The following is a 15,404-nucleotide window of genomic DNA, read 5'->3' on the forward strand; positions in this document are numbered from 1 at the left end:
GAAAGTTTTATGTGAAAGATAAAAACATTTAATGTATAGTAACATTTACTTTGTACTTTTAAATAATATTTATGAATAAAATATACCTGCAATAAAAATCTTTTCTAATAATATCAAAATTTTACTTAGATTATACTTAGTTCATGTTTGGGTCCTGCTCCACCCCCAAGAGGGTTAAAAGACTCAGAATCCTTTCAATTGACAGTCTTTTAACCCCTTTGTCCCACATGCAGGCAGGGACCAGGACCTGGAAGAGAAGATTTTGAAGAGAAGGATGGACTGCACCATGTAAGCAACAAAGCAAAACATCTGCAAAGAGGGTACTTGTCCAGGTAAATACGTGAAGGTAATAAACACATTACTTAAAGCAGAGTTACATTTTAAAGTGGCCCTGTTGCCAGTATTCTGCAATAAAAGATTACCATCAGGTCAGGTCAGGTATCTCTGATCTTTGCATTCAGCATACTTCTGTGTGCAGGGCTGCCATCAAGGGGAAGAGAGGTAAGGGGCACTTCTGTATAGGGCCTTGATCAAGGGAGCTTGACTTTTGCGACTTGTAGATGTGGGGGGGGGGGGGGGGGATATAAAGTTTATTTAGTATGAAGTCCACACATTTCTAATGGCAGCCTTGTCTGTATGTGTTGGATGCCTGGTCCCACTGAAAGCTGTGGTTTCCATTTGCCAGCCCTAAATCCCTACTGTAGTAGTACAGAGTGGGACAAGGCTTTTGACCTGGCATAACATTAAATACAGAAAACTCCTCAGCATCTCTTGGCTTCCTAGCAAAGTAAAAAGTGGAACTAAAACTCAAACTTACCTTTAATTCCTCTGATCCCTCAATCCTAACGGAGATGATCTTGATGGGACCCCGCGGCGTCCTGGAATACTTTTTTGTCCTGAAGCGGAGGAAGCGCCACCATCTTTGTCGGTATTTTTCCTTCTTTCAGCTACATCACCCGATTTTGCACAGTGCAGGCACAACCTGCTGTATACGGGGAAGAAAAGGTTGCCCATCTCACCACGCATGTGTGAGATTGGAATTTTTTCCCCAATGTAGTAAAAAAGTCCCATCTACGCATGCTTTTATCTATCTGAATAACATTTCTGTGGTCCCCCCTGTTCACTTTCCCAACTGTAGGACTGTTGTGGGTTTGCTCCTTTAAAAATATCTGCAAAGCATGTTGGCACAGTGTAAACTAAAAAAAAGAGAAACAGAAATAAGCACAGACCCACAGTACGGTGATCTACCTTTTGGCTTTTTACTTTGCTATTGCTTATCATCCATCAAGATCGCCTGTGAGATAAAATCAGGCCCAAAATTTGCTCTGCCAATGAATACCCAGCACTTGAAAAAATAAATCAAGGTTTGTGGTGTATTCTGGAGATCATTAGTTACTTGTAAAGCAGTTGAGAAATATGTTGTGACCATTCTGTCAAGTATGAAAAACTTGTCACATTTCCAGGGAGGCTGTGAAGTCAGACAAATTAGGACAGGGCAGAAAGCCAGAACACCACTGCACAAAGTAAACAACTATTTTTTTTCCAAAAAACTTCACAAACTTTTAAAAGAGAAAGTGGAAAATGTGGACTTGGAATAAACAAACAGAAGTATAAACAACCTAAGAGCAATTCTCAAGAAAGCAGCAAGTCAAAATCAACAGACTTCAAAAAGATCCTACATTGCTGGTGGTGCTCTGCTTTTTTTGGGGATAAACCCCTCTAGGTTTGTTATTATTTGGACGTCAACATAACACCTTCTTTCCCCTTTCAAAATAAAAATTCATAGGATTGAAAACTCATAGTATTGAAAACAATGTTACCATATATACAGTATGTTACTTATCCACATGACCTCATCCATAAATCTTTACTTAAGGAATACAATTCTTATCTTGTGATCCATCTATAATAAGACCACTATCTCACTGATATATACAGATCTGTTTAGATAGTCAATTAGGTACAGCCTATGGCCACAGAGCTACTATATGCAATTTTCTTGCATGAACTACAGATGGTGTATGACCAAATGTAGGAGTCATTCAGATACATCTTGGGTTAGAGCATCCTTAATGCACTTTGATATATATCCTTTATTTTAAGTGTGCTTTCACTGTTTGATTAAAGGGAGAGATGTCAAATGCTTTTCTATTTTGCTTTTACTGTAAACATGATTATTTTCTAATATGGTTAAAAGCAATGCTGGTTCAGTAAAGTTAAATAGCTTGTGGCATAAGATTCATGCAGAAGCCGTTCCTATACAGTTGAACCCTTCACCTTATGGAAACAAACAGAAGCATCAACTTGGACGTTAATTGTATGGCACCTGAAGGCATTTTTTTGGACTATGGGAATCCACCCCTTCACATCAAAGCATATTCCCTTTTTATCTTCTTTTCCTTTCATATTCACTGTGAGTCTAAATGAAAGACTGCTTTTGAAGTTGAAATATTTTGGAGAGCTGACAACACAAGTAGAGCCGGAGAATGACCCATAAAGCGTAGAGAAGCTTTTACAATAATATTTAATTGTATCGTGCAATAATCATGTTTACATTACCTTTTTGCCCTTTTTAGATTTCTTTCCTACTAAATGAAAATAATTGGGCTAGTTTATGTAAATAAAAAATTGGTTCATGGTATCTTCTGGCATAAACAATTTAGAATTATGTACACATAGAACTAATGAAAATATAGAAGGAGATAACCTTATTAACTTTGATGGTGTTAATTCCAGAAGTTGGATATGTGCAAATTATTTAGGAAATAATCAAAGTGATTATCAATGGTAAGGATACCTGTGCATGCTAATGTCTGTTTATTCCTTAGGAAGTAGTGGACATATAATGGTGGATAAAGAATTTGAACCAAACTGCCAGACAAAAAAAATATTAATGTCTTGGCCGCTCTGAGCTTTTTACCAATGTGTAAGCACATGCACAAGAGTTCCTTTGCCCCAGGCTTGTGCAGTGTACAACATGCTTTCATAGTAACTGCACCTACAGAGGTTAGTGAGGGTTTATTTTAAAGTTCTGTTATGTTTTGCTAAGAATATGTAAATGTTCCCATCACTATAGATTGGCCAGAAGCTTTCCTTAAAAGTGTATCTAATAGTAAATAAAAACAAACATTTATTGCACTATACCAGTCCGGTTGTCTGTTAGGCTTTGTCTCTTTATTTTTTCTGGAAATCTTGTAAAGTTACAATGACACTGTACTATTCTAGTAAGATCAAGAAGAATTCTCTTAATCTGCTGAAAATGTTCTAAAAAAATTAAAAAGTATTAGATCACCTATTTAAGGATTGGTAAGCTGCAATAAGCAGATATATTCTTTAAAATAAAAACAACAAAATGAACTCAAAATATGCAGGATGAGTTTTTAAGATCCATTTAGAAGTGGAAATCAAGCTCACCTCTTGTTTTGGTAATAGGGTACCAATGTTGCCCCAGGTTAGATTTCCAATATGAGCCAGCTGTGATTCCATTTTCTACTATGGTTTCCAAAATGTTATAAAAAGCCATTCGGTTATTACGTAATTGCCTTAGGGTGGATATACTACACAATTAATAAAAATGAATTTGTGCTCATAACTAATGCTCTATTTACAAGAATCTCTGCATACAAGATATAATACATTAATGAATAGTTTACGGATAATGCAAGGCTCCCGGTCATAACATGTCAATATCTATGGAAATTACAACAGTTTAGTATTAAATTAACAGACTGACTGCAGTAATGCAACCAAAGCACTGAGCTTGTAGAAGATGTTCTTCTAGTAAAAATATCAGTAACTGTCATCTTTAATAGGCATTCAGATAGCTTGGATTATTTGAGAACAAAATTGATGTTTTAGTTGCAAATGGATTTGAGCAGTGCTGGGCAATTTTGCTTCAAATCTCACAGATATATTTGGCAGCAGTGCTGCATGTACATATGTATTGCCCAGCAAGAGCCAAAGATTTACAAATGATGGAAAGAAAATATTCATTTACATATCAATCTCAAACCCCTGTAATTGTGGTCATTAGCATTCTAATTGGCAATAATTACAAGTAAATAATCCATCTATCTTTAAGAGACAAATGCCCCCCTGGGGTTGTTATTTAAAACATCAACATTTACTATTAAGTTAACAAAAGTAATGTTTTTTTGGGATTCACAAGTGCTACAGAGTAGGTTTAGGCGTAATGTTCCTTTTTATGGTGACCAGTTAAGATGGTTGGAATGAATGTAAAGTTTTAAAGTATTTTATTGGAAAAATACACTGGCAATAGCTGCACTTAAATACTAAAGATTGTAGATTTGATTTTGAGAGCCACACAGAATTTACTACAGATTAAACAGAAATTACTCCTTGGTTTACATAAATGTGGGTTTAATGCAATTCAAAAGAATGAAAATATTTCATTTATCAGAAAGATGAAAGAGGCATTGTTGGGGTGATATTCTTCAAGGCATGACAAATTACCTATTCAGAAATTCTCGTACTTTGAAGAATAATTGCTGAAGGTAAGCCACCCTTTATTAGAAGTGTGTACAAAATTGAACAGAAAGCATTTGATTTGTTCCACTTTCTGTATGGTTCGCTGCCTCTGTGTTCTTATCTGTAAATAGCAGCACTGGCTCTATAACTTGCATTCTACATTTACTGATCATAACATTCGCCCTTGGACTTTTTGTCTGTGTGTTTGAAGCTACCTAAAATACTCATGTACACAATAAAACTGCTGAAACAAATGATGCTAACATAGCTGAAAATAATTTACATGAAACAATGGGGCTGATTTAATAAAGCTCTCCAATGACTGAAAACATTTGCTAACAAATAGTAAATTATTTTTAGGAAATCCATTCCAGGTTTGCTGGATCACTCAGCTTCACCAATGAAAGTGTATCCCCTGCAGCCTTGGAGAGCATTAATAAATTAGGCCCAATGTGTATGTAGTATGAAGTATCACCACTTCAGTACTGCCTTGCGTCCCTAACCCCCTCCCTCTCCAAAATCACCTCCCCAGACAAAGCTGCCACCATGTTAAACCACCCTCTTTCCCTGGCTTTGGATAATGTTGCTCCTGCCACATTCCTCTACCCTCGCCCTGCCAACCCCCGACCCTGGCTCAACAACCATCCTTCCCTCAGCTCCTCTTGCGCTGCATTTCTTTGTAGTTCTCTCCATTGGCTTCCATTTCACCTTAGAATCAAATTTAAGCTCCTGTGCTGTCATTTGCAATCCCTATTTAATGTACAGCACTGCGTAATATGTTGGCGCTATATAAATCCTGTTTATTAATAATAATAATAATAATAATCACCACACTGAATCCAAGGAGACCAGAAAAAATGTATTAAAATACACCACTAACACTTGCTCCTCCTTACCTGAATAGTTATGGCAAAACATTATTTTACATTTTTGATAAACTGGTAAGGGGTTTAACCCACATCAGTACTTTATTTTTTACTTTCACTCCCACTAGGAGATTTACCCTTTACCTTTGTTGTGACCACCAGAAAATTTTAACTTGACCACCTGAACAAGAATATAGTGAAAATCATACAATAGGGGCACATCTGTTGGTAACATCTTTTTAGGAGGGATTGGCCTCTCTTTGGATCAATTTATTCTCATTTCATCTAATGTTTGTATCTAAAGGACAGCAAGTACAGGTAATTGTCTTGAATGAAGGCCAGAAATAATAGAAATAAAAACTAACAGAGGTTTTACTATTCTCTCATTTCAAAGTAAAAAAGTGTTTGCTTAATAGACAACCCCAGTAACATAATTAACCTATAATAAAATAATCCCCTACACTATTTCTCCTGTCTGTGCATTTGCAAAAAATACCAGTTTAGTCCTGATGGACAGAATTGCTCAGCTGCAACATTGAGAGCTTTTATTATTCATGGAAGTACCCTCTTGTTATATGCCCCGTTTCTCCTTGGCCAATCACTGGCCTTTCTCATAATACAAAGCGTTCTGCGATTGGCCTTTGAGAATTGCGATGACAGCGAGGGAGAACCTTTTTTTTTTTTTTTTTTAAACTCTAATAAAAAAAATGTTTTTTTTTAAAAGTACACCCAAATGGTATAGCAAAAATAATTTTTGACATTCTTGCTCAAATTTTTAGGATTTTTCACTCCTTAGACTCCTTAGACTTTGTGACAAAGAGATTGAGTGTTAATGGGTATCTTCATTAGCATACAGACTGATGATTACACCTAGACTCCAAAAGACTGAGGACAGTCTGAGGACAGATATCTCCCGCACCCACTGTGCTATTTCCTTTAACCCCTAAAAAAACTCAAATAAAACCCCAAAAATATTTTTATAGGGTAACATTGCTGATCTTTCCTGAAAATACTAGTTTCTTGGTTGTCAGATTGATCAAGTTGCTTTGTCTGTGCCCTGGAACAAGTTGAATGGGAGTGATGGGAAAAGGGTTCGGCCTGCCGTGCCAACCACAAGTGTTAAATGGCCCTTAATGTCCTGCTCTAACCTAAAGCTATGTACACACTTCCAAAGGTTCTCGCCTGATAATCAGCTCAGGGCCAATATCGGACAAAAATCAGGCGTGTGTACAGTGCCCATATTCCATCGTTCGAACAACTGTCCTGGCGGATTCACGGACGATGGACGACAAACGATCCTAATGCAGGGGAAGGGGGAGAGTGCACAGCAGGGTGCCGCTTCGTCGCTCTCCGCCTCCCCTCTCCATAGAGCAGAACGATGCTGTTTGTACAGCACTTGTTCATGCATCGTGCAGGCCTTAGTTGTTGGAAAGGATCGTGAAAGATCCTTTCCAACAATAATTGCAGTGTGTATGCAGCTGAAGGACAGAATGTCTAAATTGGCTTCAGCGGCGCAGTTTTGATCTGCAAGTCTAAAATTGGCCTTCAAAAAAGTTCAGAAGGGCAGACTGGGTGATTTTCATGTAAGGTTCTTTAAGGCTGGAGAAACCTTTGCTACCTACCACACTTATTTAACTCCCCAATTTACACGTGTGTATTATGCACCTTACTTAATTTTCTTTTCAACTAAAACTGTGTTTAAATACACAGAGAATTTTGTGTTACGAAGCTGACAACTGTCTATTATGGTTAAAAACAAAAACTTAGTAAACCTAAAGAGAAGGCTAGGTAGAGGAATTAGAACACTGAAAAGTGCACTACTTGACATGATTAAAAAAAAACACAGGATTCTAAACGAGAAGATATTTTCAAATGGGTAATTTCATTATCTAGGTAAATTGAAGTTACATTTATTTCTAAACCCCATAAAATATTGCCATAAACATTGTAATAAGCAGGAGTGTTTTTTAAGTCTGTTGTTTTGTTTTTAGCATTTTACTATTATAACATCATCATTGCAAAATCCCCAAAAATCCAGTAACTGCATTGATACTTGAGTCACAGCTGACTGATGTCAGGCAATGACATTTATACAATGTCACTCTGTCATGCAATGGTATACACTTTATAAAATACCTGTCATCCAAAACCTGTCTTTGTAACTGGTTCATATGCTCATCCTAAGTGTGGCCACAAATGACCCAACCCTTCCCATAATAAACATCCCTAGGTAACTAAACTATAAAAGGCCCTACACTGCTGTAAAAACAATGACTAATTAGTGATGTATACATGTTTTATATTGGTATTGGTTTCACAATGCAAAGATATGAATCCTGCCTAAATGTTAGCGTATAACTTTAAAACAGTAAAAAATAGGTTTGGCTGCCTTGACTTCCAAGGTTCTGCTCACACATTAGGATCAGACCCACTTTGGGGCGCAGCATTTTCTGCATAATCCCCTCCTCTGCCTAAAGTTCATACTTTTGTCTTTTGGAATCAAATACTTCAGTACTGCAGACACACACTATTGTAAAAGATACCCTCTTTGACAAGAACAGATACAATTCATGGCCTAATGCAACTTAGAATAAGATACAAATTAACAAAATGTAAAAATTAGGTTTTCTAGGATACACATGGGCTGAATAAGTTAAAGAGCTAATGAGTATTTAGTTTAAAACTTGAAAAATGGGTAAAAACTGAAAGCAAGCATTTTTAATTTATAGAATCAGTAATAAAATCTTATTGCATGTTTCTAGACTAAATATTTCCCAATAATTCTGTAGACAGAAGTTTACAAAAAGAGATTGGCCACATGGAGAATGGTATTGTGTCAGTAGGGACAAAAATGCTATTACTTTAGAGACATGTTAATATTTTCTTCCAATGTACCTGTGTGATTAACTGTTGAAAAATGATAACAGCAAGTTTCATGGAAGAGGTCATGTAGGACTGGATAATCAATTTTGATGGTCACTATTTAAGACTGCTTGTTTTTACTTAGGACTGATGTTTTTTAGCCAATAAGTAAGCAATTATCATGGCTGACAAAACACCATTTGGATATAATAAAATAATACCTGTAAGAGCAAAATGGTAAATCATCAAACAAAAATGTACATTCCACAATTTTCCATTTTCCATTGAATAAGAGGTTGGTGATAATTTAATAATTTGAAACATGAGGCTTCATGTTTAATGCCAATTTCATGTAGAAACACTACAAATATGGACAGGAAAAGATGGTTTAAAGCACAGTATACAACCATACTTAGCAGGAATACCTATTCTTCTGGTTCACTTTGGGCCACCATACTATAAACTTTCCAAAAGGATGTGTCCTGAGCCATACATCATAGGTGTTATAGTCATGCCTTGGGGTTTATTTGCGGATGGTCTATTATTATTAATATTATTATTAATAATAATAATAATAAACCGTATTTATTTAGCACCAACATATTACACAGCACTGTACATTAAATAGGGGTTGCAAATGACAGACAGACACAAACAAACAATGACACAGGAGAAGAGGAGGTCCCTGCCCAGTTCACTATACTTGAATGCTCATTATAAAAATGTTCCTAAAAATTGGGTTTTGTGCTCATGTCAGGATGGCATCATAAGAAATGGCAATAATGCACACACTTTGACACACAGCCAGAGGCCAAGGGTCATTTCTGGTCATAAGTGAACAAATTCTGCATGTGAACATGGGTGAATGGTGGCACAAAAGGCATGTCAAATTCCAGCACTGGCACCAAAAGGCCTGTTTAATGATACAATGCTGGATGGTTTTCAATATTTGCAAACCTGTATACTTGATTCTGTTAGCAGTCTACCAGAGAATTGCTGACCCAGCCAGCCTCTGGACCAATTTCTGCTCTTCTTACCTGTCCCTAGCTTGGCTAATTCCTGACTTTGGCTGGCCTCCTTTATTTACATTATTGACATTTCCAAGACAGTGGGCCTGATTTATTAAAGCTCTCCATGGCTGGAGAGGATACACTTTCATCGGTGAAGCTGGGAAATTCAACAAACCTGTATCCATTCCAGGTTTGCTAGATCACCCAGCTTCACTTTTGAAAGTGTATCCTCTCCAGCCTTGGAGAGCTTTAATAAATCAAGGCCATAAACAACAGTTAGGGATCTGTGCTGAAGGGTTTTTGACTACTGCAGACTTAGAGGTCAAATGCACCTGCAAATATTTATGAATTCTTTCAGAAGCATCTCAAACTGAATAGTATTATTATTATTAATAAACAGGGGTTATAAATGCCAACATATTACACAGCATTCTACATTAAATAGGGGTAGCAAATGTCAGTAAGTTACAGCCAGTGAGTGACACAGGAGGAGCCCCGGAGAGCCTGCAATGTAATGTAAGCTGCATTTGCTAATCAATAAAAAAAAAAAAAAAAACATTTTTCAATTTTTTAAAATCTTGACAATAAAACAATTATACATTACAATATATTTAACATTTCCATGAACATACAACTGGTGAAATATTCAGCTTCTGAAATGCCCAGCTATTTTTACATTTCCTTGTTTATCCCTCAGCACCATGTAAAATGTCTGTTTATAGAGATCAAGTGCCCAAGACTAAAATTCACACATTGGAGAATGAGTAAGGCCTAGACTCTATCAACTTTAACCACTTCTTCAAAGGTATATATTTTTCAGGCCTTGGAACACACTACCATAGCTTTCTATTGAAAACAATTTAGTAGCCTCTGTTGTAGCTTTGGGTTTTCCTTGTTTCTTTTTGTTGCCCTGTGGTGTTTTAAAACTGAAATGAAGCAAACTGAAGCATGCCACATTTTTGTCACTTCATAGTCTGAAGCTTTCTCAAAACCATCGGAGACTAGGCCAGGTAGTGATGACTGATCCTTTATCCTATGGCTTACCCCAAGGTTTACATTAGAGCTACAATGCACTACAATAATGCTATAGAAAAAATTTGATGTGAATAAAATGTCTATAAGTAAATTAGGTAAATTCAAAAACATATATTTCATGTGTTTTAAAATGTAAATAAAAATGAATAATTTTGATCCCATTGAGTGATGTCATTGGTTATTTTCCTCCTACTAAGGGGGTTCTGAATGCTGCAGCGAGTAGTGCCATGTAATGATGTGGTGCACTCTCCTTTGGAGTTGGGTTTTGACCAGCCTGAGCTCACAGAAATGGGTTGAATATTGCTGCTCTTCATAAATCCTTAGGAGGATTGATGCATTAAACAGGCCTTTTTGCCAGTGCTGGAATTGGACATTTTGTGCCACCATTCACCCAGGTTCACAGGCAACATGCTTGTGTGCATTACCATATTTGGGGAAATGTTCACTCAAACCTGCGTGCACAGAGCAGTAAGTCTACGGGGGACAGTGCCGAAGATAGGGTGAGGGAGTTCCTTTTTTATTTTGTCTGTTGCAGGCCAATACACAATAATAAAAAACACTACATATTTTAGTTTTAAAGAGTTGTGTTTTGGATCATTAAGGCACTAACAAAAAGTGAATAATATACAATTCCTAAGGGTTTGTATTGCTGTGATTTACATTCTGTATAATATTTTCATTATATTTATTACTTTCTAAAATGTTCCTTTATTGCAGTTGAGTAATAAAATATATTACAACTTGCTTCAATCAAACTAGAAAGTTTAATCATTTATTAATCATGTTTCTCAGAGTGCAACTATTAGACTACCAACAGCATGCAGAGATATGTTGAAGAATTCCTTTGAGAAAGAGCTTCATTTCTTTTTCATCAGAGTTTTAGAAAACAAAGGATTTGCTCTAATTGGTTTGTAGAAGTTTGCACCAAGACAGACTTGGAAGCCATTCCCTGATCATATCACTATTTTATGGTCATAATAAACTGAACATTCTTTGCCAGACCCAGTATCTCAGTCCCCAATCCTAAAGGAATTGTCTGCTTGACAAAAAAAATAGTAGTTATAAAGTCTGGATGTGATTATCTACATGTAAATGGGCACTTTATCACCAGGTTTTATTACTTACTAAACAAACACTGTTTGTTGTCTCCAGATGAAAGCACAGGAACATTTCCACCTGTAGAAGGACAGTTAAATCATGGTTTTTCATTTGCATTTGAATAAAGCACATTGCTACAGCAGAATATAGTTTCTGGCTATACTATACTGATATTCCACCCTACAAAATTCCTGATAACCCCACAACATTAAACAGAATTAAAATAAGGCTGTCCACATAGATGTCTATCATCATTATCTTGTCACCTGCAGTCACATAAAAGATTATCTAGCAGCATTTAAACAAAGTATGACAGACAATATGGCAGACATGGTCATTGAATGGGGGTTATTGTAGCATCCTTTCCTTTGTCAACAATACTTTCTTGCTTCTGGTAATCAGCTGCAGTCTATTCGCACACACAGGGGTGTGCATCCAGGCTTAGGGCAGTTTTTACTCTGTAGGTTTAGGACTTTGAAATGAGCAGTTATATATTGCTTATTTATTAATTTTATTTATGATTTGTTAGTATTGTAGCACCCCTTTGGTGTGATAGAGTCATTTTATGTATTTAAAGTTTAAGTTAAGGTTTCAAGATAATTCTAGAGTTTAGATGGTGACAACCTTGGATAGTTGGATATTCAGGATCTTGGAGGTCTGGCTAGGCCAAGGCTGGAAGCTAGGACCCCAAGATTAAGATTTATAGAAACTTTAAATTCAGGACTGGAACTTTAAGTGAAGATCACTCTTCTTTGGAGATACTATTATCTTTGGATCTGTATGGAAATGTCAAATGTGCTTGGGACTGCAATAAGTTGGACTGTACTCTGTAATGCTCTGTTACCCTTAACCTATGCACTGTGTGTTTCAGATTTTATAATAAAATTTCAAAAAGACAGTTGTGCAAGCCTGTGCGAGTTCATGAGAAACCCAAGTACAAACAGCTATGCTTACTGGCGTGAGCACTATAGAATACTTCTGCTATGAAATATATAGTTTGCATGTTTGTGTGTTTACTACTTTAATTTCAAAATATAAGAATGCATGCAAATTAGCATTTTATTGAATTTGATCCTTTGTGCAAAGTTTGAACTGAACAAATAGACTGCAGTAGTTTAAATTCAGATACTCAAAATTCTGATATATATAAAGCTAGTGTGGCATACAATAAGCAAGTTAAAGTGAAATTGCAAAAATGCAAATTGCATATCTATCTTTTCCCTCCTGATAATTATTTCCATTAACTCCTATACACTTAGGCAATTTTGATGCTTCTCTTTTGAACTTTGGGACTGAATATCTCTACAGTAACTGCTGCTTCATATGTCATTAAGGTATTTATTTAAAGCATATTTCCTGCATAAGAATATAAAAATACCAAATGCCCATAACCTAGCCAATGTGATTCTACTTTAAGCATTTCAGTCTTTGAATGTTTAGACAACAGGTAAAAACAGGAATATATATTTGTTTTTTTTTTTAGACGGTACTATTTATATCAGAAGTTTTTTCAATTTGCATTCTGTATAAACTGTAATTCTTAAGCCGCAAACACACTTGCAATTATAGTCGTTTGAAAGGATCTTTCATGATCCTTTCCAACATCCAAGCACTCCTCCTTCACTTGCATTACGATTGTTCATCGTCCATGGATCCGCCAGGCTGGTCGTTTGGATGATGAACGACGCCCTCTGTATACACTTCAGATTCTCGTCCAATATCGGCCCTGAGACAATTATTGGGGAGAACCATTGGAAGTGTGTACGTAGCTTTACACATTTATTCTATCTTCTTTAGATAAAAAAACACCTGTTTCTTATTGCATTCTCTTCTAGTGTTATTTTAGGTTCATTCAGTTTGCTTTTTAGATCAGTCTGATATCCTTATGATTTCCATCTTAGTTTCCTTACAGATGCTTCTGATCTTCTCCCACAGCCAAATCATCCTTTTTGCTTATACAAAGCAAATCAAAGGGAAGAAGGAGCCAAAGCTGCTACTTTGCCTAGGGACCTTTTCTGCCTTAATTTATCTCTGTCTCCTGACTTGCATTTGACTTTCTTTTAGGCTTCATCAAACTGTCTTGGGGTGCTTTTGCATCCCAAGTGATTTGTGTGTGGCGAAAAGCAATTCTGATTCAAACAAAAGCATGTACACATGGACCATATAAACAATCAAATTCAGGTTATTCAGTATACCAAATATAGAAATATTATTATGTATTATTCACACTTGCTTAAGCTGTTTTTACCAGACTGGGCAATGATTTCATGTCCCATCTACATTGCTTGATCATTAACCAAAGAATCTTGGAAGAAATAAAGAGAGTAGCAGGTTAGAAGCCAAACCTGTAATTACTGGTGCTGGCAGAACCCTGTCTACCCCCACTTACCTTCACCATTAAATATGTGTGTGGGCCAAACAGTGTAGGAGTGTAGGAACCACTCAATCTACGTGCTGTTGGCCAGCTGGATTTTGATTTTTCATCTACCCACATAATAAGACAATATCTTCTACGTCTTTGTGCTTCAGTGATATACCCTTGTCGCAAATAAAGGAGGTTCAAGGTGACAAAGGCAGAGGGAGCAAAGGGAGACTTCTGCTTTGCCTGAAGAAACCTAAGGGAGCAGGTGTCTGTCTGCACATGGAAATTAATTCAGTCTTCACACAACATTATTTGCTGATACAATCAGAGTCCTGCATGTTTGTGAATAATGAATAGGTTTTTGCACTAATATACTATATTAGGTCTGCAGTATTATCACAACAGTAATTTTTCAAATGAAAACACCAAAAAGACAAAATGTAATGATGTTAAGGTATTTAGAATAATAATAAAAAAGAAATATAAAAAAGAAAAATTTTTAAGCATTTTGAAGACTTATGCTACAATTCTTCAAAGAGGGTTATCTACTATAAACAGAAAGCTTACAATTTTTTTTTTAATATAACTTTACATAATGTATTGAGTACACATTTTACCGTAGTAATTATTTTTTCATACTGAACCCCAGCCAAAATAGCCTAATGTCCAGATAACTTTCCTAATATGTCATGCATTAGGCATAGTATACACCGGCCTAATTTAACTACTATTCTGATTCAAAAATCCAATAAAAATAATCAACTCTTTACTTGAATTTAAAAGTCAGTCAATCGTAAGCAACCAAATGGACATGGATCACTCAGATTTGTTGATCAATATCATTTAAAAGTCCAAAGCTGATTTGTGTGTATAAATCTTCAGGAAAATCAGTCTGAAAATCCAATCACTGTCTAAATGAGCAATATGATCGGAAGAGAAGAGTATTGTACATGTGTTTTGTTTTCAGACTTTCAACTATCTGGTTACCAAAAAAATTTAATTGTTTGCTTCCTACTAGGCCTTACCTGTGGTGCACTTTAATTGGCTACCTGTCAAAAAATTCTTCTCAATTACCTGTCAAAGTATTCTACTTAATCTATTCCAGAGATTTACACATCTCTGCGAATACCAAGTAAAATTCAGGCACTTACAAAATTTTCGCTGTTTGTACAAGTACATTTATTTGCATTATTGAATACAGAGCAGCATTTATTTGTGATACTTATATTTGTCAGGAGTTCAGTAACAAAGAACACCTTCCACTTTTTTCACGATTGACTTATTCTAACCCTAATGCTACGTACACATGTGCAATGGTTCTCGTCCAATATTCAGCTCAGCAATATCGGACGAGAATCTAGCATATGTACAGCACTCGTCGTCCATCATCCAAACAACTATCCTGGCGGATCAACGGTTGATGGGCGATGAATGATCCTAATGGATAGTAAAGGGGCAGTTCTCCTATCCCCTCTCCATAGAGCAGAACAGTGCTGTATGGACCGTGCAAGATCCTTTCCAACGACAATTATTGCATGTGTGTACATAGCCTTACTCCTTTCTTAGTCACATCACATGTGATAATTACGTGGTCTCACTTAATTATCACAAAGGCCAGAATACTTCTTACTATGTGGGCACTGTCAGAAGAAATATCAGTCTGCCCACTGAATAAGTCAGAAC

This window comes from Pyxicephalus adspersus, chromosome 3, assembly GCF_032062135.1.
Source record: "Pyxicephalus adspersus chromosome 3, UCB_Pads_2.0, whole genome shotgun sequence".
Taxonomy (NCBI): Eukaryota; Metazoa; Chordata; class Amphibia; order Anura; family Pyxicephalidae; genus Pyxicephalus; species Pyxicephalus adspersus.